Source organism: Pleurodeles waltl, chromosome 1_1 (assembly GCF_031143425.1).
Source record: "Pleurodeles waltl isolate 20211129_DDA chromosome 1_1, aPleWal1.hap1.20221129, whole genome shotgun sequence".
Taxonomy (NCBI): Eukaryota; Metazoa; Chordata; class Amphibia; order Caudata; family Salamandridae; genus Pleurodeles; species Pleurodeles waltl.
The window spans coordinates 718,424,587-718,449,348 of NC_090436.1; positions in this window are offsets into that span (position 1 = coordinate 718,424,587).

Consider the following 24,762-nt stretch of genomic DNA (forward strand, 5'->3'; position numbering starts at 1 on the left):
GTAACTGCGATTGCTTTGCTACCGCGGTCACAAAGCAAGCCAGCATCACTCTGCAACTCGCAATTAGGAAGGGGAGCACCCCTTCCTAATTGCGACTCGCAGTCCCGTTTTGCGAGTCAGTAACCAGATTACCGACTCGCAAATCGGGTATTGGGCATCGCGATGTGGGTTTTGCATGTCGCAAACAGCGAAATTCGCTGTTTATGACATTCAAAACCATTCCTGCATCGGGCCCAGAGTTACTTAGGCCCATATTTATACTTTTTGACGCACAACTGCGCCAACGCAGTTGTGCGTCAAAAATTTTACCGCCGGCTAACGCCACTCCAACGCACCATGCGGGCGCCTTATTTATGGAATGGCGTTACACCAGGCAGCGCCGGCGTGTCGGAAAATGGGGGTTGTGCGTCAAAAAATAGGGCAAGTCAGGTCTGAGGCAAAATTCAGGCCTCAAACCGGATTTGCACCATTAGTTTTGACGCCCAACCTCCATTGACATGACTCCTGTCTTAGCAAAGACAGGAGTCATGCCCCCTTGCCCAATGGCCATGCCCATGGGCATGGCCATTGGGCATAGTGGCATGTAGGGGGGCCAAAATCAGGCCCCCCTATGCCACAAAAAAAAACTGAAAAAAATACTTACCCGAACTTACCTTTCCTTCCCTGGGATGGGTCCCTCCATCCTTGGGTGTCCTCCTGGGGTGGGCAAGGGTGGCAGGGGGTGTCCCTGGGGGCAGGGGAGGGCACCTCTGGGCTCCTTCCGAGCCCACAGGTCCCTTAACGCCTGCCCTGACCCAGGCGTTAAAAAACGGCACACATCAGGCTGTGCGCCGTTTCTTAAGGCCCACCCCCTCCTGTGCGTCAAAATGACGTCAGAGTATAAATATGGGGCACAGGCCTTAAAGTCATTTTTTGAAAGGGAACGCCTAGCTTGCATATAATTAACGCAAGGCTGGTTCCCCCTTCCAAAAAAATGACGCACATGGTGGAATTTTGACGCCCGCCGGGTCGGACGTCAAAGTATAAATATGGGGCAGGGTTTGCGCTGATTGTGCGTCAAAATTTTTGACGCACATTTGGCGCAAACAGAGTATAAATATGCCCTTAAACACTTCAGATTGAGAGGAGATATAGAAATGATGTTTGCACTCAAATAAATCATAAATAAATGGCAAAGTCAGATTTTAAGTTACAATTTTTAACATGCCATTGTCAGAAAGTTGCCACTTTTCTGTCCACATCAACTGTTCCTTCCTGCCAGTGTTCTGATTCACTTGGCTGTGAATGGTTCTGTTGTTGTGGTATGTGTTTTGGGTTGAGGCAGTGAGACAAAGGAAGCCTAAGTGTGTGAGATGAGGGACTTCCTGACAGGATGGCTGGGAGGAGCTCTACCTTGCCCTAACTACACTTCAAAGGGCTCTACTTGTAGCACACACAAAGGAACCTCACCCAGACCTGCCCTTTGCTTTGTCATTCTAGATAATTTGAAGCCAGGACTAGAGGAAGGGGAAGAATGGATCAGAACTAGTTTTGGGGATAGGGAAGTAAATTCCTTCACACAATGGCCAGCACCAGATTTAAAATGTTACCTTAGGAATGACTAATCAAAACAGTCCTGGACTTGCGCAGGACACAAAAGGAGGACTGCCCTGCTGCCAAAAGGACTGCCCTATGTCTTGGAAGACTGCTGTGTTGTATGATGAAGGAAGATTGGACCTGCATGCCTTGATACCAGGCTACTCCAAGGGTCAGTAGGCTGTTAGCATACATGTTTTTGTTGTTTTAATTTTGATAAATGGCCAATCCATGTTTAGCATAAAATTGTCATCAAGTAACACACAGGATCCCTGTCATCGTGTTGTCATGGGGGCATATACGGCTCTGGGTACACTTCCAATGTGGCATATGCAATCTACATACAAGACAGGCACACATATAATGGACCATTGAAAGCACAATAATTCCTGAACAAAACTCAACCCACATGAGCATCACACAGTAACTCATTGCCCCTTGATGCACAAGCCACAATACCTACTTCACTGGTATTGCAGTGCACCGGGAATGTGGCTTTGCATGTCTCTCATAATAAATGATGAAATGGAGTACCCTTTAAAAATAATTTAGCACAAAATTGAGTATTCATGTTTGGCACCACATGTTATGGCCAGTGCATGTATGCATATGTGTGTCTATCTCTCACTGGAGTGACAGTGTCAATGCATGTTTGCATGACTATGGGGGTTATTACAACTTTGGAGGAGGTGTTAATCTGTCCCAAAAGTGACGGTAAAGTGACGGATATACCACCAGCCGTATTACGAGTCCATTATATCCTATGGAACTCGTAATACGGCTGGTGGTATATCCGTCACTTTACCGTCACTTTTGGGACGGATTAACACCTCCTCCAAAGTTGTAATAACCCCCTATGTCTGTTGGTGTGTCTACATGCTTGATGTGCTGCTGTATCATATAAAATGTCACACACAGTAATTTGTTGATCCAAGTTTTGTACAGTGAGCAGACATTGAGCACATTTCACCCTTCCATATTTTTTCAAGTGGACCCGCCCCATATACAATTGGTGAAGTGGATCAATTTACAGACCCAGACGTATACAGTAAGGCGTTCATTCTGAACGCGGCGGGCGGCGGTCGCTGCCCGCCATGCGTTTACCGCCGAATGACCGCACCGCGGTCATTCCAACTTTCCCGCTGGGGCGGCGGGCAACCGCCAAAAGGCCGTCCGCCAGCCCAGCGGGAAAGCCCCTGCAACGAGGAAGCCGGCTCCGAATGGAGCCGGCGGAGTTGCAGGGGTGCGACGGGTGCAGTGGCACCCGTCGTGAAAATCTTTGTGGGGCCCTGTTAGGGGGCCCCTGCACTGCCCATGCCAGTGGCATGGGCAGTGCAGGGGCCCCCAGGGGCCCCACGGCACCCATTCCCGCCATCCTGGTTCTGGCGGTGGACACCGCCAGAAACAGGTTGGCAGGAAGGGGGTCGGAATCCCCATGGCGGTGCTGCAAGCAGCGCCGCCATGGCGGATTCCCTGGGCCAGGGAAAAACCGTCAGGAAACCGCCGGTTCCCCTTTTCTGACCGCGGCTTTACCGCCGCGGTCAGAATAGCCCAGGAAGCACCACCAGCCTGTTGGCGGTGCTTCCGCCGCCCTCCGCCATGGCGGTCATGGACCGCCAGGGTCGGAATGACCCCCTAAGGGTTAATATGTTTGTCCTGTGTTGTGTTTGCAGCTGTTGTGTGATTGACTCCTGTGTGTTGGACTCATTGCAAGGTATGATGTGCTGGCACATGATCTGATATTTGACTTGACTGGAGGTTGACATTTTGTTCCATGTTCGAGTTGGACATGCTGTGGAGGAGAGTCACATATTGCGAGTCAAGTGCTGCGCTATAGGCAAGGGAAGTTGAGCAGGGTGATTTGTTCCTACATGTATGCCAATGATTAATTTGGAGGTGGCCAGTGTCATAATTTAGTCAGCAAGTCACACCCTGATTCACACAGACCAGTGATGCTGAAGTCTTACCCACATACTTGAGCATCCCTGTTAAGTAATGAACATGTAGGACTGTATGGTTGACTTTCCGGCAGCATCTAGCTCCACATGTTGTGCTCCGTTTATGTGGCCAGATGGCTGCTTGCATCAATGTGCATGATTTTGGAAAGGTGTCAGTGAGATGTAATGATGTAGACAATTGTCCACATTTAGAAAATGAATGTGGATGTGATTGTCTAATGTTTGAGTCAATCCTAGTTGGCAGCCCTCCTTACCTGTGGTGGACTGACTAAACCCATGGACAGCTGTCCAAAGCTTCCTGGCTGTTCTTGTTAGGAAATATGTGTGCCTAGGTGTGATGATCCCAGTGTAGAAGACAGACAAGTAATTCAAACATTCATGTGTTCCAAACTACAATGCCCCCTCATGATTACCAACTGCATACCGTCCAGCCAGTTCCATTTACAAATCACAGGTCTTGTGGGCCTTGATTGTCATCCAGAAGATAGTCATTAGTTGGCCTGGCACATGTGGAGTACTTGCAGCATTTGTTATGTGACTAATAGCAGTACAAAGATGCACAGATCATTTAATTAAGTACACACCTTGTTGTGCATTGCTGTGCTGTTAGATAGTAGATGTGTAGGCTGCGTTGGCATGTCATTCCTCAGGGACATTCTATCATCTGTACTGTGATTTGGACTGTATGTGCTATTTTTGATGAAGTGTTAGAATATCATCTGTAGATGTAACACACAATGATGTCACTAATGTTTGGCTTTCTCTATTTTTGCAGCTGCCAACATGGATGCCCAGGAGATCAGGGAATTCCAGAGGCGGGCAATGCATTACCGCCACATAGATGTGGAAACTGGGTTCTGCAATATGGCACGTCGTTATCGCCATGAGAGAGCCGCAGGGGTCTGAAGGGCATTTGCCCAAGGGGGGCCAGCATTGCCCACAACAGCCACCACCACCTCAGCTCAGACCACAGTGGCCCCAAGGATGACAGCCACTGTAGCAGGTCCCTCTACGTCATCTTCTCCAGGCCCACAAGCAGCACCTCCTGCACCTCCCCCTCCAACCACGGCACCGGCACCAGCAATGCCATCTACAAGTGGTACACAGGCAACTCCAGCTGCTGTGATAGACAATCAGGACATACAGACACTGAAACGTGACATGCAAGAATGTTGCGCAGGATGGACAGGCTGCAGCAGGAGGTGTCCGTAATAGCAGGAGACTGCGGAGTATCAAAAAGATCCTGCGGAGGGCCAATTTGTAAAAAATTGATCCTCACCCATGATTCCCTCCCCTCCCTCCTCTTTCCTCTTCTTATCTTTAGTGGGATTAGGGGGCTTAGTGTTCGGTTAGAGTAGGCTGTTAGTTTAGTTAGTATAAGTGGGTTGGGGGGTGGAGGAGATTATGGGGGTTATTACAATTTTGGAGGAGGTGTTAATCCGTCCCAAAAGTGACGGTAAAGTGACGGATATACCACCAGCCGTATTACGAGTCCATTATATCCTATGGAACTCGTAATACGGCTGGTGGTATATCCATCACTTTACCGTCACTTTTGGGATGGATTAACACCTCCTCCAAAGTTGTAATAACCCCCTATATTTTTACATGTATTTCTTGTGGGTGGTTGGGTGGGAGATGATGTTGAGGTTTATGTGTATATAAAAAACATATATTAAAAAAATATCTTTGTTTAGGATAAGTTAGTATGTGTTTAGGTTAGTATATGTTGTCCTACATGTGCCCCGTCATATAAGGGGGTTGGGGGGTTGATGTTTAGAATTTTTAGTTAAATGTGATAAGTAAGTTTAGCTTAGGGTAGTTAGGGCCAGTTGTGGGTAATGTATAATTAGGATAGGTTATGTTAGGTAAGGTGTTTCCCCTAGTTTAGGTTTCCTTTATTACTGTAAAATAAAGTTGTAGGTACTCCTTTACAGTATGTGTCATATGCTTGGGGATCAGGGCCTTGGCATGGGTGTACAGTGTCAATTTAGTATTTGCATTTGTGTTCCATCCTGCATCAGAATCACATTATTGACATGGTTATTCCCACTTCCAAATGAGCGTCACATTGGCAGCTACAACAAAGCTACTTCTCTATGCATCTGCCATCTATTGCACCCACCATTCAAGGTTACTATGGTTCCCAATGTGTTGTAAAAGTTGGTGTGTTTTTCAATCTGTCATCGTTTGAGTCCTGAATTGGAATCTTGGGCACTGTGGGACGTCTGCCTGCAGCATGATGTTCATGTGAACCTTGATAAGCTGAGCGATGGTATTATCTTATGTAGTTCTGTATACATAACTCACACCTTTAACTTCTTACACTGTACTCCCAGGTTACATAATTGTCCATACACTCGTACACATCCATTCCTGCTGTATGGTGGGTGTGTGTGATTAAAGTTTATAGTCAAATGTCACATACATAAAGATTGTCTTGAAGGGAATGTTGGCCACATTGAGTTTCAGCTTATACATACTTTGAAGCTGACTTTTTCTGTTCTACACAGCATTATACTGTTTGTTCTCATTTAACTTCACAAATAAGCCTAAGGACGCACAGATGATGATAAAATCCAGACCCCAGTGCATAGTTATCAGCCCGCATTCTTTCTACACTGTTGGATTGACATTCTATGGCCATTGACATGTTACATACATCACATATTTCCTACTCAGTTGATGTGTCACATCACACAGAGACAAAGGGGGTCATTCTGACCCCGGCCGGCGGTGGAAGCCGCCGGCCTGGCTGGAACCGCCAGAATACCGCTGCGCGGTCAAAAGACCGCCACGGGTATTCTGGGTTTCCCGCTGGGCTGGCGGGCGACTGCCAGAAGGCCGCCCGCCAGCCCAGTGGGAAACACCCTTCCATAAGGATGCCGGCTCCGAATGGAGCCGGCGGAGTGGAAGGGGTGCGACGGGTGCAGTTGCACCCGTCGCGATTTTCAGTGTCTGCATGGCAGACACTGAAAATCTTTGTGGGGCCCTGTTACGGGGGCCCCTGCAGTGCCCATGCCATTGGCATGGGCACTGCAGGGGCCCCCAGGGGCCCCACGACACCCCATACCGCCATTCTGTTCCTGGCGGCCAAAACCGCCAGGAACAGGATGGAGGTATGGGGGTCGGAATCCCCATGGCGGCGCAGCAAGCTGCGCTGCCATGGAGGATTCCCCAGGGCAGCGAGAAACCGGCGGTACACCGCCGGTTTTTCGTTTCTGACCGCGGCTGTACCGCCGCGGTCAGAATGCCCATGGGAGCACCGCCAGCCTGTTGGCGGTGCTCCCGCGGTCGTTGGCCCTGGCGGATTTTACCGCCAGGGTCAGAATGACCCCCAAAGTGGTTGTGTAAGTGCAATTTATTTTAAAGTGCTGTAGTGCAATATTTACATAGTCCAGGATTGTAAGTCCATTAGTGTGACGTCTTCTATTGTGATGCAACACAAGTGCAATGGTGAAGGACACGTCATTGGACATGTTGGGGTGAAGTGTTATTCAGTGCAGGGGTACTTGAATTGGCAATGAGGTAGTGAACGACAATTGCAGTGCATAGTGGTAAGGTAAACAGTGTGCTGGTGAACAGTGCATGTTACCAACTGTAGCAAGACTGGCATGTTAACAAGCACAGGGCATAGGAAATCAGTGCCCATGTGGCATGGACTTGTGCTACCGGGTACTCCTACGGGTGAAGGTGATTTGTTCCACATCTTCATCTTCTGATGTGTGTGTTGTCTCCTCTGCCCTTGGTGGTGGTCGATTTGAAGGGGCAACACACACTTCAGTGTTTGAAGACGTGGAGTCAGAATTCTCGGTAGCTGCCAACTTTAGGGCTATTAAGGGCATTACTGCAGCAAGGAGGAGCTGCTGTTTCTTGAGTATAGCAGCTACATCACTGTGGTATGCAACCAGGTCGGCCCTGAGGGGGTCATGATTGCATTCGTGCACTGCTGTGGTGAAATCCCTCACACATTGTTGTAGTCCTTGCAGGAGGGGAGGTAGCACTTGCATGGCTGTTGCCTGTTCTGCAGATGACATCATGCACGTGCGCATCCCCTCAAGGCTGGCTGCCATATTTTGCATCCCCACCCACACCTCTTTGGCCAGCTCCCGCTGTACTCCCACTACTGTCCTCTCAAAGGTGGTACCAGTGTCCTCAGACTCCTCAGCTGGGTTGGAGCTGGCAGGTCGTACTATTGGGTGGTCCTCTGTGATGGCTGCTGCATCTGTACTCCTCCTTGCGACTGAAGGTGGGGTCTGGAGGGTTCCAAGGACATTTTGGAGGGTCTGCTGGCTAATGTTTGTCAGCTCGTCATCCATGTCATCAGAGAAGTCTAGGATAGGCATATCCACAGGAGAGCTATCGTCCTCTGCAATGAGATATTGTACAATTAGTGTGTCTGTGTTGTGGCATTTGTAATGTGACGTCACTGACTTCCTATTAGTGAGACATTGTAATCTTGGTTCCTGTTCATTGTTCCTGTCATTAATATTAGCATTCTCACAGGCCTATGTCCCACCTGCATGTCACGTGTAGTGTGGGCAGTTTGGGGAATTGTCTGCGTCACATCCTCTAGGTGTAGGTTCTGTCCAAATTGTAGGTTGCCACCTTCTTGTCCTACTCAGCCCTCTGTCTACTTCCATTAGCATGGTGAGGCCTTGCAATGGCTGTGGGTGTTCTGATGCCACTTGCACCACACTTAACAATATGGAACTGACCCAGTCTCAGATATTTCTCATACATCTATATGTTGCTGAGACCAAGGACATACTATGTATAGCATTGGCATGACATGATACAGGTGTCAGCATTGGTAGTGTGTAATGTTGATGTTGGGGAATGTGTGCTACACTGGATTGCAATGATGGGCCTGGCAGTGTTCCATTTCCTCTGATAACTGTGCGGGTGTGTTTCACTAGCTAGACACCTATGTCCTCTCCCTCAATGCTGTTGTCTTAGCAGTACGACAGTTGGGATGTTGCAGGGTGGCATTGCAGCTGTTGTAACACAGGCACGGGGTAGACCCTGGAATGGGCAGCATGGGTATGACATTACTGCTGTGTAGTTCATAATATAAGTAACACTACCGGATGTTTATTGCACCTATAGACATGCGCATTAGACATGCTTTACACTTTGTTAGGAATTACAGGGGATTGATAATGTTGTCATCCTGAACCCTCTATTTTCTAACTGCCATTGGCTACTTGACCTGCACACACAGCACAGGTGGTAGTGGCAACTGTTGTCAATGGTAAATAGCACTTACGGATATGGCCTGAGACTGGGAATTGAGCCCTAGTTCATGTTGTGACAATACCAGCTGTCGTGGGACAGCAGGCAAGTTTTACATTGTACCCTACCCTCTTGGACTGGCTTTGCCTTTCCAACATCCTTGGCATGGCAGAGTACCCCCATGCAAAGGTTGTTGGTGTGGTGTTGTGCTGTGCCCCTGGTTTCCCCTGCACAGCCCATGCACCCGTGCCATGCCCCTTTGCCCTTTCCACTGCCTGATTTTCAGGGCTGACATGCATTGTGTAGTAGGCATGTCCCTCCCCCTATTTGCAGTTAACATTTAGGCATTTTTGTCCCCCATGCAACTTACCCTGCATCTGTGTGGTTTTGTGGAAGTCTGCGCTGTCTTGTCCTTGAATCCCTGTGACGATCTCCTCTGGGATGACGGCTGCCACCATCTCCTCCATCTGGTCCAGAGCCTCCTGCGGTGCTGGACTCCCACCTCCAGTCTGCAGTGCTGCCTTCCTGTTCCTTGCCATTATTTCCTTGGTCCTACGATTGCAGTCATGCCAGTGTTTCTTGCACTCAGTGACTGTTCTCTGTACTTCTGCCACACTGTTTATCTTATTCACAATTTGTTGCCAAATTTCCTCTCTCCTCCCAATTGGCAAATTTGAGGTGACAAAAAGTTGATGCTGGTGTTCCGTCACCTCCTTCACCAGTATTTCCTGCTCCACTGCACTGAAAAAACACTTCCTTTTCTTCTTCTCCCTCTCCTGGGTTTTGTCTTGGTCCTCCTGGCTTGTTCCTGGTCGATTGGGGTCTTCCTGGGGTTTCTCCTGGCTTCTGGGATCCATTTTGGGGCTGCTTAGCACATTTTGCTGTGTTTGTGGCGCTTTTTGACGCAATTGCGGGGAAAAATGGCACCTATCCGGTTTGCGACATTGTAAACCAGATTTAAGTCATTTTTGCTGCGTTAACGTCGTTTTCCTTTATGACGTGGCGCAATGGTTAGAGTAAAAGAAAATTAGTCTAACCCGTGGTTTTCGCCACGGAGCGTCAAAGCATAAATTTGATGCCCGGGTGGCGCAAAGAAATGGCGTTAGCCGGCGTTAAACCTTTGACGCAAAACTGCATCAGTGCAGTTTTGCATCAAAAAGTATTAATATGGCTCTTCATGTCTTGGATTTGGCTTTACTACGAATTTGAAAACCAAAAGCATTCTTTCCATTGTACAGTGTCATAACTGGCAACAGTTTGTTAAGTACACAGAGGTACAAGTTCATGAGATGATGCAGAATGGCGCGTTCAATTTGTCACTCTGGTGGTCATTCTGACCTCGGCGGTAAAAGGCGCTTACCGCCGAGGTCAGAAGGCCGCCACAACACCGCCGCGGTCGCGGTAAACCGCCACGGTCATTCTGACCCTCAAGAGGCAAACCGCCAAAAACCCGACATCCACAAAAGTCCACCACACCAACGGCCAGTATTAAACTGGCGAATACCAAACCTTCACCGTCACGCCAACAGAAATACGCCCATGCCATTATGACCCACGAATCCACGCGGCGGTCTTTCAGCCGCGGTATTCCATTGGCGGTACACACCGCCGCGCTCAAAATACACATACAGCTCGAAAACACAGCCACATTGGACAATTTGAAATACACACACCTGAGACACATACACACAACACTCCCACACACCCAATTAACTATAAAACACACACCCACATCACCTACAAACCCCTACAACCACAAATCAGAGACGAAGCCCAGAGAGAGACAGCACAGAATAGAGAACACCATCACACAGAGGCACACTACACCATCACCCACACAACAACCACGCACAAAACACCACACACCACTACACTCACCACACTCATCACCGCAAACACCACCCCACACCTCATCCACACCACCCTATGGCACCCCCAAGACACCCCAGGTTCTCAGACGCAGAACTCAGGGTCATGGTGGAGGAAATAGTTCGGGTAGAGCCCCAGCTCTTCGGGACACAGGTGCAGCACACCACCATTGCCAGGAAGATGGAGCTATGGCAAAGAATAGTGGACAGGTTCAACGCTGTGGGACAGCATCCACGAAATCGGGACGACATCAGGAAGCGGTGGAACGACCTACGGGGGAAGGTGCGTTCCATGGTATCCAGGCACAACATCGCGGTGCAGAAGACTGGCGGCGGACCCCCACCTAAACCCCCAGAATTTACAACATGGGAGGAACAGGTCTTGAACATCCTGCATCCTGAGGGCCTCGCAGGAGTATCTGGAGGAATGGACTCTGGTAAGTCTAATCTCAACTACTTCATCCCCCCCACCCACCAGCATGCCAACTCATACCCCACCCTCCCCCCCACCCCATCACACATCCTCCTTGCTAATGTCTCACCATCACAACCCACCCATCCCAACACCAAACCCTGCATGCCACCACAAACCATCGACACCCATCACCTAAGCATGCCCACTGCACATACCCATCTCCCCCACAAACCGCCATCACAACAGCCCCCACAAAGGAATGCCAGCACTGGGGTACACGGGCACCCACCCATTGCACGCTATGGCACACACAGAAGCAATAACCATACTCTTATACCCCTGCAGGACCCGAACGCCACCACACCGCCCAGGAGGGTCCAGAAATGTCCATCCCAACCCCAGAAGAGGCCCCCTGTGATGACAGCAGCTCTGTCTCCCTGGACCCAGATGACCAGCCCGGCCCATCGGGGACCTCGGGACAGTCGGATCCCCTCAGACAGCCACAGGCCACAGCAGACCTACCCCCCTCTGGGAACACCAGCACAGCACCCACCCAGCGGGCCCATGCCTCTGTCTCCAGGACACGTCGATCAGCGGTGTGTCCACCACTACAGGGCACCCAGGTTAACCCACCACCCCAACAACAACAGGGACCTGGGGGCAGTGGTAGTGGGCACACGGTCCAGGGGACAGAGGCCCAGGGAAACAGGGGAACTGGGAGGGCTGCTGTGCGACAGGGGGGGCACAGGCCCAGGGAACCCACTCTCCACAAGGCCCTCACCTCCATCATGGGAGCATACCACCACTCCCAGGAGACAATGGCGACGGTCCTGGCCAGGTTCCAGGAGATCCAGGTACTGCAGGAGGAACAGTTTATGGGGTTCAGGGAAGAACTGAGAAACATTAGTTCCGCAATGGGCACCATCGTTGTGGCTCTCAACCAGATTGTCACCACATTGCGGGACCATGTGGCACCACAAAGGGCCCCTGTCACTAGCATGGACCAGGAACAGGCTACCACCTCCGCCGGCGCTAGTGGACAGGAGGCCCCGACACAAGAACAACCGGCCACCAGAACCCCACCTCCTGCAGAAAAAGAACCACCCCGCAAGCGGGGCCTGAGATCTAGGAAGAAGACAGAGTAGGATGCCAAGACCCCCGCCAGGAAAGGATACCCCCTGATGTCATCCCACTGTCCCACATTGTCACCCTGTCCAACCTTAAACTGCCCCTGCTCCACCTTCCATAGGCATATGGACAATGCACCTGTGAGACTGAGAATCTGGACTCTGCCATGGACATTCCTCCACCATCACCAATTTTCAACCATGTCCCAAAATTGAGCACTTTAATAAACACACTTATTGCACACAAATAATCTGGAGTCTGCCTGTATTTTTGAAAATATGTATTAGACATAAACGTGCCAAAATGACCAGTTACATTGTGATGACAACATACCACTGTCACACAGCTGTAGTCCATGGGCAAACAAAGCAGAGGTCACGCAGTGGGGCCCACATCTCTGAAATTGGAACGGAAAGTCACAACTGTGTTAGCATACACTGGGTGAAAAGGACAGACAGTAGAGAGGCAGGAGACTGTAAGTAAATGTAAAATGCCGGTGTTGATTCTTACCTGTGTGTTATTGAAAATACTGCTGTATCACTGTGTCCCTGTTGTCTGTGTCGTCCTCTTCGTCTTCCTCCTCTTCACTCTCCGCAGGCTCCACAGCTGCTACAACACCACCATCTGGACCATCCTCCTGCAGAAAAGGCACCTGGCGTCGCAAAGCCAGGTTGTGAAACATACAGCAGGCCACGATGATCTGGCACACCTTCTTTGGTGAGTACATTAGGGATCCACCTGTCATATGCAGGCACCTAAACCTGGCCTTCAGGAGGCCGAAGGTCCGCTCGATCACCCTCCTGTACGCCCATGTGCCTCATTGTACCGTTCCTCTGCCCTTGTCCTGGGATTCCTCACTGGGGTCAGTAACCACGACAGGTTGGGGTAACCTGAGTCACCAATTAGCCACACATGGGTGGTCATTCTGACCTCGGCGGTAAAAGGCGCTTACCGCCGGTCAGAAATCCTCCATAATTCCGCCGCGGTCGCGGTAATCCGCCACGGTCATTCTGACCCGCAGCAGCCAAACCGCCGAAAATCCGACAGCCACAACAGACCGCCAGACCAGCGGTCGGCGGAAAAGTGGAGGTGACCAAACCTCCACCGTCACGCCAACAGAAATACGCCCATGCCATTCTGACCCACGAATCCACGCGGCGGTCTTTCAAACGCGGTTTTCCATTGGCGGTACACACCGCCGCGGTCAGAATACACACAAACGAACAAAACTCAGCAACATTGGACGATTTGAATTCCACACACCTGATACACATACACACACCACTCCCACACACACAATACAATATAAAACACACACCCACATCACCCACAAACCCCTTCGACCAAAATCCAAAAAGAAGCACTGAGAGACACAGCAGCGATCATAGAACACCATCACACAGAGGCACACTACACCATCACCCACACAATATCCACACACAAAACAACACACACCACCACACTCAACACACTTAACTACACATACTCCACCCCACACATCATACACACCACTCCATGGCACCCCAAAGACACCCCCGCTTCTCAGACGAAGAACTCAGGGTCATGGTGGAGGAAATCGTTCGGGTAGAGCCCCAGCTCTTCGGCACACAGGTCCAATACACCAGCATTGCCCGGAGGACAGAGCTATGGCAGAGGATTGTCGACAGGGTCAACGCTGTGGGACAGCACCCCAGAAATCGGGAAGACATCAGGAAGCGATGGAACGACCTACGGGGGAAGGTGCGTTCCATGGTATCCAGGCACAACATCGCCGTGCAGAAGACTGGCGGAGGACCCCCAACTCAACCCCCACAATTTACAACATGGGAGGAGGAAGTCTTGAACATCCTGCATCCTGACGGCCTCGCAGGAGTCGGCGGAGGAATGGATTCTGGTAAGTTGAAGCTTCAATACTGCTTCCCCCCCACCTGCATGCCAAATCATACCCCAACCCTCACCCCCATCCTCGAACCCCACCCTCACCCCCACCCCCATCCTCACCCCCACCCTCACCCCCACCACCATCCTCACCCCCACCACCATCCTCACCCCCACCCCCACCCCCAGCACACCTATTCCCTGCCAATGTCTCACCATCACAACCCACACATCCCAAAACCTAGGCCTGCATGCGTCCACTAAGCATGGACACCCATCACCAAAGCATGCCCAATGCATATACACATCCCCCCCACAAGCCACCCTCACCAAAGCCCCCACACACGAATGCCAGCACTTGGGGACACGGGAACCCACAGATACACCCATATGGCACACATTGAAACTATAACCATACCTCTATACCCCTGCAGGACCCGACCGCCAACACACCGCCACGGAGGGCCCAGAATTCTCCACACCCCCCACCCAAGAGGCCGTCAGCGATGACAGCAGCTCTGTCGACCTGGACACTGATGACCAGCCCGGACCATCGGGGACCTCTGGACAGTCGGTTCCCCTCAGACAGCCACAGGCCACTACAGACCCAAACCCCTCTGGGAACACCAGCACAGCTCCCACCCAGCGGGCCCATGCCTCTCTCTCCAGGGCGCGTCAATCAGCGGTGTGTCTACCACTACAGGGCACCCAGGATAACCCACCACCCCAACAACAACAGGGACCTGGGGGCAGTGGTAGTGGGCACACCGGCCAGGGGGCAGAGGCCCAGGGAAACAGGGGAAATGGGAGGGCAGCTGTGCGACAGGGGGGGGACGGGCCCAGGGAACCCACTCTCCACGAGGCCCTCACCACCATCATGGGAGCATACAACCGCTCCCAGGAGACGATGGCGACGGTACTGGCCAGGTTCCAGGAGATCCAGGTACTGCAGGAGGAACACTATCGGGGGTACAGGGAGGACATCAGAGCCCTCACCTCCACCCTGGTTACCATGGTAGGGCTGCTGCAGGAACTCATCAACACCAGGACGGACACTCAACAACAACAAAGGGCCCCTGCCTCTAGCCTGGACCAAGAACAGCCAACCACCTCCGCCGGCGCTAGTGGACAGGAGGCCCCCGCACAACAGCAGCCCACCAGACCCCCACCTCCTGCAGGAGAAGAACCACCCCGCAAGAGGGCCCTGAGATCTCGCAAGAAGACAGAGTAGGATGTCAAGACCCCCGCCAGCAAAGGATACCACCTGATGTCATCCCACTGTCCCACATTGTCACCCTGTCCATCCTTGAACTGCCCATGCTCCATCTCTCCACAGGCCTATGGACAATGCACCTGTGTGACTGTTACTCTGGACTCTGCCATGGACATTCCTTCACCATAGCCCCCACCCACTTGAAACCACCCATCCCATTTTGAGCACTGAAATAAACACCTATTTTGCACAAAACTATCTGGAGTCTGGCTGTGATTTCAAAATATTGTAATTGACATGACAGTGCAAATATGTCCTTGTACATAGTGAAGTCAACAAACCGCTGCCACAAAGCTGTAGTCCATGGGGAAACGAAGCACAGGACTCGTAGTGGGGACCCCAGATCTGAAATAGGGAGGGAAAAGCCACAACTCAGTCATCATACACTGGGGCAAATAGACAGGCAGCAGAGATGCAGGAGAGTAGTTTACATTTACTAAATTATGTTTGAATTGTTACCTGTGTCCTATTGGAAGTACTGTGCAATGATTCTGTCCCTGTTGTCTGTTTCAGCCCCGTCGTCTTCCTCCTCGTCACTCTCCACAGGTTCCACAGCTGCCACAACACCACCGTCTCGACCATCCTCCTGCAGGAAAGGCACCTGGCGGTGCAAAGCCAGGTTGTGAAGCATGCAGCAGGCCACGATGATGTGACACACCTTCTTAGGTGAGTACATTAGGGATCCACCTGTCATATGCAGGCACCGAAACCTGGCCTTTAGGAGGCCGAAGGTGCGTTCGATCACCCTCCTAGTACGCCCATGGGCCTCATTGTACCGTTCCTCTGCCCTGGTCCGGGGATTCCTTACTGGGGTCAGTAGCCACGACAGGTTGGGGTACCCAGAGTCCCCCAATAGCCATACACGGTGTCTCTCTAGCTGTTCCATCACGTAAGGGATGCTGCTATTCCTTAGGATGTAGGCGTCATGCACTGACCCAGGGAATTTGGCATTGACATGGGAGATGTACTGGTCAGCCAAACACACCACCTGGATGTTCATAGAATGGTAACTTTTCCTGTTCCTGTACACCTGCTCACTTTCTTGGGGGGGAACCAAAGCCACATGGGTCCCATCAATGGCACCAATGACGTTGGGAATATGTCCAAGGGCATAGAAATCACCCTTCACTGTAGCCAATTCGCCCACCTCAGGGAAAAGGATGTAGCTCCTCATGTATTTCATCAGGGCAGACAACACTCTGGATAACACCTTCGAAAACATGGGCTGAGACATCCCAGAAGCAATTCCCACTGTTGTCTGAAATGACCCACTTGCCAAGAAATGGAGTACTGACAGGACCTGCACCAGAGGGGGAATCCCTGTGGGTTGGCGGATGGGGGACATCAGGTCGGGCTCCAGCTGGGCACACAGTTCATGTATAGTGGCACGGTCAAGCCGGTAGGTCAGGATAAAGTGGCGTGCTTCCATTGTCGACAGGTCCACCAGCGGTCTGTACACGGGAGGATTCCTCCTTCTCCTCGCCAAACCCAGCGGACGGTGCCTAGGAAGGACAACATGGAGCACACAGTCAAGCAACCCACAGGTACGTACTCACAGCTTGCACAGTAAATGATTCTCTATGCAGTGAATGGCGTGTATGAGTGGCTATGCAAGGCCTAGGCCTGTGTGACGCAGTTGAAATTGAGCCATCTGGACCCTCGAAATGGCGGCTGCCTGACCTGTGAAGTGTGACAATGGGATGTGAGGTCAATGCGCTGGCGTGGCACACCGTGGCGGTAGGCGGTCGAAGACCGCGGCGCGAAGCCGCATTGGATAACATTGAAGCCTATGGGTATCAGGAGCCAATGGCGAAGTGCGCCGGCGGTGGCGGTACGCCCCGCCGCGGTACGCACCGCCGCGGGCGTGACCGCCATTTTCTATCTACTTATTCACTCGCGACTTGAACTTTCACAGGAGAGGACCTATACTGCAAGTGTTGCTGTGACCTCGGTCTGGAAGGGACAATGGCTGCTGCGACTGGGGAAAGGGCCCCTGCCTTCACTGGAGAAGAGTTGGAGAAACTTGTGGATGGGGTCCTCCCCCAGTATGCGCTACTCTACGGTCCTCCAGACCAACAAGTGAGTTTAATTCAATATGGATTTGGGGCCACTGGCTGGCTTGGGGGCCTGGCGGGGGGCATGTTGGGCCTGGCGGGGGGCCTGGCGGGGGCCTGGCGGGGATGGGGGGCATGTTGGGCCTGGCGGGGGGCCTGGCGGGGGGCATGGCGGGGATGGGGGGCATGTTGGGCCTGGCGGGGGCCTGGCGGGAATGGGGGGCATGTTGGGCCTGGCGGGGGGCCTGGCGGGGTGCATGGCGGGGATGGGGGGCATGTTGGGCCTGGCGGGTGCATGGCGGGGATGGGGGCATGTTGGGCCTGGCGGGGGGCATGGCGGGGGGCCTGGCGGGGATGGGGGGCATGTTGGGCCTGGCGGGGGGCCTGGCGGGGGGCCTGGCGGGGATGGGGGGCGTTGGGCCACTGGCAACGAAAATGCAGACAAACTTGAACGTGGTATTTCTCCCTCCCTGTACGTGTCACATAGGTCCGCGCCCATGAGAAGATCGGGATTTGGCGTGCCATCGCCAAGGAAGTCCGGACCCTGGGGGTCCACCATCGACGGGGCACCCACTGCCGCAAGAGGTGGGAGGACATCCGCCGCGGGACCAAGAAGACCGCCGAGTCTCTGCTGGGGATGGCCTCCCAACGTAGGCGGGGTGCCTGCCGTCAACTGACCCCCCTGATGTTCCGGATCCTGGCGGTGGCCTACCCTGATTTGGATGGGCGCGTGAGGGCAGCACAGCAGACACAAGGGGGTGAGTACAAGCATAATCTACTCTGTTGTCGCGCAGTGGAGGTGTCTGGGTGGGGGAGGAGGGCTGTGGGTCCCCCTAGGCCAGGGCGATATCTGTAGGCTGGGCACCCCCGTAAGCCCCTGTGTCCCCAGCCACCACCCTCAGTAGTGTGCCAGTACAGCCATCCCTGGGCCGTGTCATCCATGGGTGCAGTTGTCAACTCTAGGCGTGTAGGGCATGTTCCACGGAATGCGTAGCGGACCCCAAGTGCGCAACTTAGTGCAGGGGGCATCTGTGTCTGTCATGTCCGCTAACTGTACCGGTGATCCATGTACTCAAAATCTCTTTATTTCTCTCTCCCCCCCCCCTTTTTGTTTGTCTTTCTGTGCTTGTGTGCATCAGCATCATCAGGCGGAGGAGAAGTGGCATCGGGGCAGGAGGGAGCTGCATCTCACATGGCCCAGGAGGGCCATGCCACAGAGTCTGACTGGACCAGTGAGACGGAGGGCGAGGGGAGCTCCACAACGGGGACGACTGGAGCCTGCAGCGACACGGACACGTCCTCGGAAGGGAGCTCCCTTGCGGTGGTGGCAACATCCGTGCCCCCCGCCATTACAGGTACAGCCGCCACCCAGCGCACCATCTCCGCCCTCCCAGCAGCCCCTTAGCGTTCGCCCCGTGCCCGCTCTGCCAGGAAGCCGGGCATCTCCTTCGCCCTAGGCACCTCAGGCCCTGCCCCTGTTACCCCCGCTGCCCTCAGTGAGGAGGTCATTGACCTCCTCCGAACGCTCATTGTTGGGCAGTCTACCCTTTTGAATGCCATCCAGGGGGTGGAGAGGGAGGTTCATCGCAGCAATGCGTACCTGGAGGGCATTCATTCGGGTCAGGCTGCCCATCAGCGATCGTTCCAGGCTCTGGCCTCAGCACTGACGGCAGCCATTGTCCCTGTCTCCTGCCTCCCTCTACTAACTCCCTCCTCCCAGTCTCCTGTTCCTCTGCCTGTCCCACCCACACCATCAGACCAGCCTGCACACACCTCAACACCCAAGAGCAGCTCATCCAAACATAAGCACCACAGATCACGCAGACATTCACACAAGCAACATTCAGATGCAGACATGCCAACAGTCACTACCACCTCTGTGACCCCCACCTCCTCGTCTCCCTCCTCCCTCCCTGTGACGTCTACACTCACACCTTCATTCACCTCACCATCAGCCAGTGTTTCCATCACCAGCACACCCTCCAGTACAGTCCGCACACGTGCAGTCACCACCCCCACTGCCATTTACACGTCCCCTGTGTCCTCTCCCACTGTGTCTGTCACCCCCTCTTCCACACCACACAAACGCAGCCACCCACCCACCCAACAGCCATCCACCTCATGACAGCCTATCCCTCCTGCACCCAAAGACAGCAAACGTGACTCACCTACAACCACATCCTCTCCCTCCACTCCCATTCCCACTGTACCTACCACTCTCCATTGTCCCAAGAAAATCTTTCTCGCTACTGCTAACTTCTTTCCTGACCCTGAGCCCCCCCCCTCCTTCTCGTCGGGGTAAGAAGAGCACCTCAGCCACCACCAGCCCTGCAGCCCCCTTGACAAGGGTGCAGGGGTATTGGAGCCCACCAGCCCGCATGTCTGGATCTTCGCCCAGCAGCAAGGGGACAGGCAGCCCACCCCCTGGGAAGAGGAGCAGAAGGCGGAAGGGCCGCCGCAGGAGCCCGGGTTCTATATCCCCCCAGGACACTAGCCAGCCACCGTCAACAGCCACAGCTCCAAAGGGAGGAAAGGGCCACAGACTCCCGACTAAGGAGGGCAAGGGCAGCAAGGCGGAGAAGTCAGGCAGCAGGCCTGCTGCCCATGGAGGACCCGTCACAGCTGCCCAGGAGGAGCCCACAACCCCCATAGCCGCTGCCCAGGGAGGAACCGTCACAGCTGCCCAGGGAGAGCCCACCACCCCCATAGCCGCTGCCCAGGGAGGAACCGTCACAGCTGCCCAGGAGGAGCCCACAACCCCCATAGCCGCTGCCCAGGGAGGAACCGTCACAGCTGCCCAGGGAGAGCCCACCACCCCCATAGCCGCTGCCCAGGGAGGAACCGTCACAGCTGCCCAGGGAGAGCCCACCACCCCCATAGCCGCTGCCCAGGGAGGACCCAGCCCAGCTGGCCAGGAGGGCCCCACCACCCACAGCCCAGGTGGGCATTGAAGGAGCACCATCCCCGCTGCCCAGGAGGGCACCACCAGGCAATGAGCAGTTGGCCATAGAATGGCCGCCGTCTCCAGCACCGCTCCGCTGGGGACCGCCGTCTCAAGAACCGCTGAACTGGGCCCTTCAAGGCAAGAACCGCTGAACTGGGCCCTTCAAGGCAAGAACCGCTGAACTGGGCCCTTCAAGGCAAGAACTGCTGAACTGGGCCCCGCCGTCTCCAGCACCGCTCCGCTGGGGACCGCCGTCTCAAGAACCGCGGAACTGGGCCCTTCAAGGCAAGAACCGCTGAACTGGGCCCTTCAAGGCAAGAACCGCTGAACTGGGCCCTTCAAGGCAAGAACCGCTGAACTGGGCCCTTCAAGGCAAGAACCGCTGAACTGGGCCCTTCCAGGCAAGAACCGCTGGCCCTTTGGCAGACGTGGCAGGGCAGGATCTGTCTCGGGCAGGGCTGCAGGATGTCCTCTGGCCAACATGCCTCCTCCAGTGGCAGTGGAGTCTGTTATGGACTGTTTGGACTGTGGCTTTGCACTCCCCAGGATGGCCCAGTGGGCAGGCCACCCACTGTATGGACTGTATGGACTGTGGCTTTGCACTCCCCAGGATGGCCCAGTGGGCAGGTGTAAAGAAATGGCTCCCTGTTGCAGTTACCCCCCACTTTTTGCCTGATACTGATGCTGACTTGACTGAGAAGTGTGCTGGGACCCTGCTAACCAGGCCCCAGCACCAGTGTTCCTTCACCTAAAATGTACCATTGTATCCACAATTGGCACACCCTGGCATTCAGATAAGTCCCTTGTAACTGGTACTTCTAGTACCAAGGGCCCTGATGCCAAGGAAGGTCTCTAAGGGCTGCAGCATGTCTTATGCCACCCTGGAGACCTCTCACTCAGCACAGACACACTGCTTACCAGCTTGTGTGTGCTAGTGAGGACAAAACGAGTAAGTCGACATGGCACTCCCCTCAGGGTGCCATGCCAGCCTCTCACTGCCTATGCAGTATAGGTAAGACACCCCTCTAGCAGGCCTTACAGCCCTAAGGCAGGGTGCACTATACCATAGGTGAGGGTACCAGTGCATGAGCATGGTACCCCTACAGTGTCTAAACAAAACCTTAGACATTGTAAGTGCAGGGTAGCCATAAGAGTATATGGTCTGGGAGTCTGTCAAACACGAACTCCACAGCACCATAATGGCTACACTGAAAACTGGGAAGTTTGGTATCAAACTCCTCAGCACAATAAATGCACACTGATGCCAGTGTACATTTTATTGTAAAATACATCACAGAGGGCACCTTAGAGGTGCCCCCTGAAACTTAACCGACTATCTGTGTAGGCTGACTAGTTTTAGCAGCCTGCCACAAACCGAGACATGTTGCTGGCCCCATGGGGAGAGTGCCTTTGTCACTCTGAGGCCAGTAACAAAGCCTGCACTGGGTGGAGATGCTAACACCTCTCCCAGGCAGGAATTGTCACACCTGGCGGTGAGCCTCAAAGGCTCACCTCCTTTGTGCCAACCCAGCAGGACACTCCAGCTAGTGGAGTTGCCCGCCCCCTCCGGCCAGGCCCCACTTTTGGCGGCAAGGCCGGAGAAAATAATGAGAAAAACAAGGAGGAGTCACTGGCCAGTCAGGACAGCCCCTAAGGTGTCCTGAGCTGAGGTGACTCTGACTTTTAGAAATCCTCCATCTTGCAGATGGAGGATTCCCCCAATAGGGTTAGGATTGTGACCCCCTCCCCTTGGGAGGAGGCACAAAGAGGGTGTACCCACCCTCAGGGCTAGTAGCCATTGGCTACTAACCCCCCAGACCTAAACACGCCCTTAAATTTAGTATTTAAGGGCTACCCTGAACCCTAGAAAATTAGATTCCTGCAACAAGAAGAAGGACTGCCCAGCTGAAAACCCCTGCAGCGGAAGACCAGAAGACGACAACTGCCTTGGCTCCAGAAACTCACCGGCCTGTCTCCTGCCTTCCAAAGATCCTGCTCCAGCGACGCCTTCCGAAGGGACCAGCGACCTCGACATCCTCTGAGGACTGCCCCTGCTTCGAAAAGACAAGAAACTCCCGAGGACAGCGGACCTGCTCCAAGAAAAGCTGCAACTTTGTTTCCAGCAACTTTAAAGAACCCTGCAAGCTCCCCGCAAGAAGCGTGAGACTTGCAACACTGCACCCGGCGACCCCGACTCGGCTGGTGGCGATCCAACACCTCAGGAGGGACCCCAGGACTACTCTGATACTGTGAGTACCAAAACCTGTCCCCCCTGAGCCCCCACAGCGCCGCCTGCAGAGGGAATCCCGAGGCTTCCCCTGACCGCGACTCTTTGAACCTAAAGTCCCGACGCCTGGGAGAGACCCTGCACCCGCAGCCCCCAGGACCTGAAGGACCGGACTTTCACTGGAGACGTGACCCCCAGGAGTCCCTCTCCCTTGCCCAAGTGGAGGTTTCCCCGAGGAATCCCCCCCTTGCCTGCCTGCAGCGCTGAAGAGATCCCGAGATCTCTCATAGACTAACATTACAAACCCGACGCTTGTTTCTACACTGCACCCGGCCGCCCCCGCGCTGCTGAGGGTGAAATTTCTGTGTGGACTTGTGTCCCCCGCGGTGCCCTACAAAACCCCCCTGGTCTGCCCTCCGAAGACGCGGGTACTTACCTGCAAGCAGACCGGAACCGGGGCACCCCCTCCTCTCCATTCTAGCCTATGTGTTTTGGGCACCACTTTGAACTCTGCACCTGACCGGCCCTGAGCTGCTGGTGTGGTGACTTTGGGGTTGCTCTGAACCCCCAACGGTGGGCTACCTTGGACCAAGAACTAAGCCCTGTAAGTGTCTTACTTACCTGGTTAACCTAACAAATACTTACCTCCCCTAGGAACTGTGAAAATTGCACTGTGTCCACTTTTAAAACAGCTATTTGTGAATAACTTGAAAAGTATACATGCAATTTTGATGATTTGAAGTTCCTAAAGTACTTACCTGCAATACCTTTCGAATGAGATATTACATGTAGAATTTGAACCTGTGGTTCTTAAAATAAACTAAGAAAAGATATTTTTCTATAACAAAACCTATTGGCTGGATTTGTCTCTGAGTGTGTGTACCTCATTTATTGTCTATGTGTATGTACAACAAATGCTTAACACTACTCCTTGGATAAGCCTACTGCTCGACCACACTACCACAAAATAGAGCATTAGTATTATCTATTTTTACCACTATTTTACCTCTAAGGGGAACCCTTGGACTCTGTGCATGCTATTCCTTACTTTGAAATAGCACATACAGAGCCAACTTCCTACATTGGTGGATCAGCGGTGGGGTACAAGACTTTGCATTTGCTGGACTACTCAGCCAATACCTGATCACACGACAAATTCCAAAATTGTCATTAGAAATTGATTTTTGCAATTTGAAAAGTTTTCTAAATTCTTAAAAGACATGCTAGGGCCTTGTGTTAGATCCTGTTTAGCATTTCTTTTAGAGTTTAAAAGTTTGTAAAAGTTTGAATTAGATTCTAGAACCAGTTTTAGTTTCTTAAAAAGTATTCCAACTTTTAGAAGCATAATGTCTAGCACAGATGTGAATGTGGTGGAACTCGACACCACACCTTACCTCCATCTTAAGATGAGGGAGCTAAGGTCACTCTGTAAAATAAAGAAAATAACAATGGGCCCCAAACCTACCAAAATACAGCTCCAGGAGCTTTTGGCAGAGTTTGAAAAGGCCAACCCCTCTGAGGGTGGCAACTCAGAGGAAGAGGATAGTGACTTGGAGGACAATTCCCCCCTACCAGTCCTATCTAGGGAGAACAGGGTCCCTCAAACCCTGACTCCAAAAATAATAGTCAGAGATGCTGGTTCCCTCACAGGAGAGACCAACACCTCTGAAATCACTGAGGATAACCCCAGTGAAGAGGACATCCAGTTAGCCAGGATGACCAAAAGATTGGCTTTGGAAAAGCAGCTCCTAGCCATAGAAAGGGAAAGAAAAGAGATGGGCCTAGGTCCCATCAATGGTGGCAGCAACTTAAATAGGGTCCGAGATTCTCCTGACATCCTAAAAATCCCCAAAGGGATTGTAACAAAATATGAAGATGGTGATGACATCACCAAATGGTTCACAGCTTTTGAGAGGGCTTGTGTAACCAGAAAAGTAAACAGATCTCACTGGGGTGCTCTCCTTTGGGAAATGTTCACTGGAAAGTGTAGGGATAGACTCCTCACACTCTCTGGAAAAGATGCAGAATCTTATGACCTCATGAAGGGTACCCTGATTGAGGGCTTTGGATTCTCCACTGAGGAGTATAGAATTAGATTCAGGGGGGCTCAAAAATCCTCGAGCCAGACCTGGGTTGATTTTGTAGACTACTCAGTAAAAACACTAGATGGTTGGTTAACTGGAAATGAAGTGTGTGACTATGTTGGG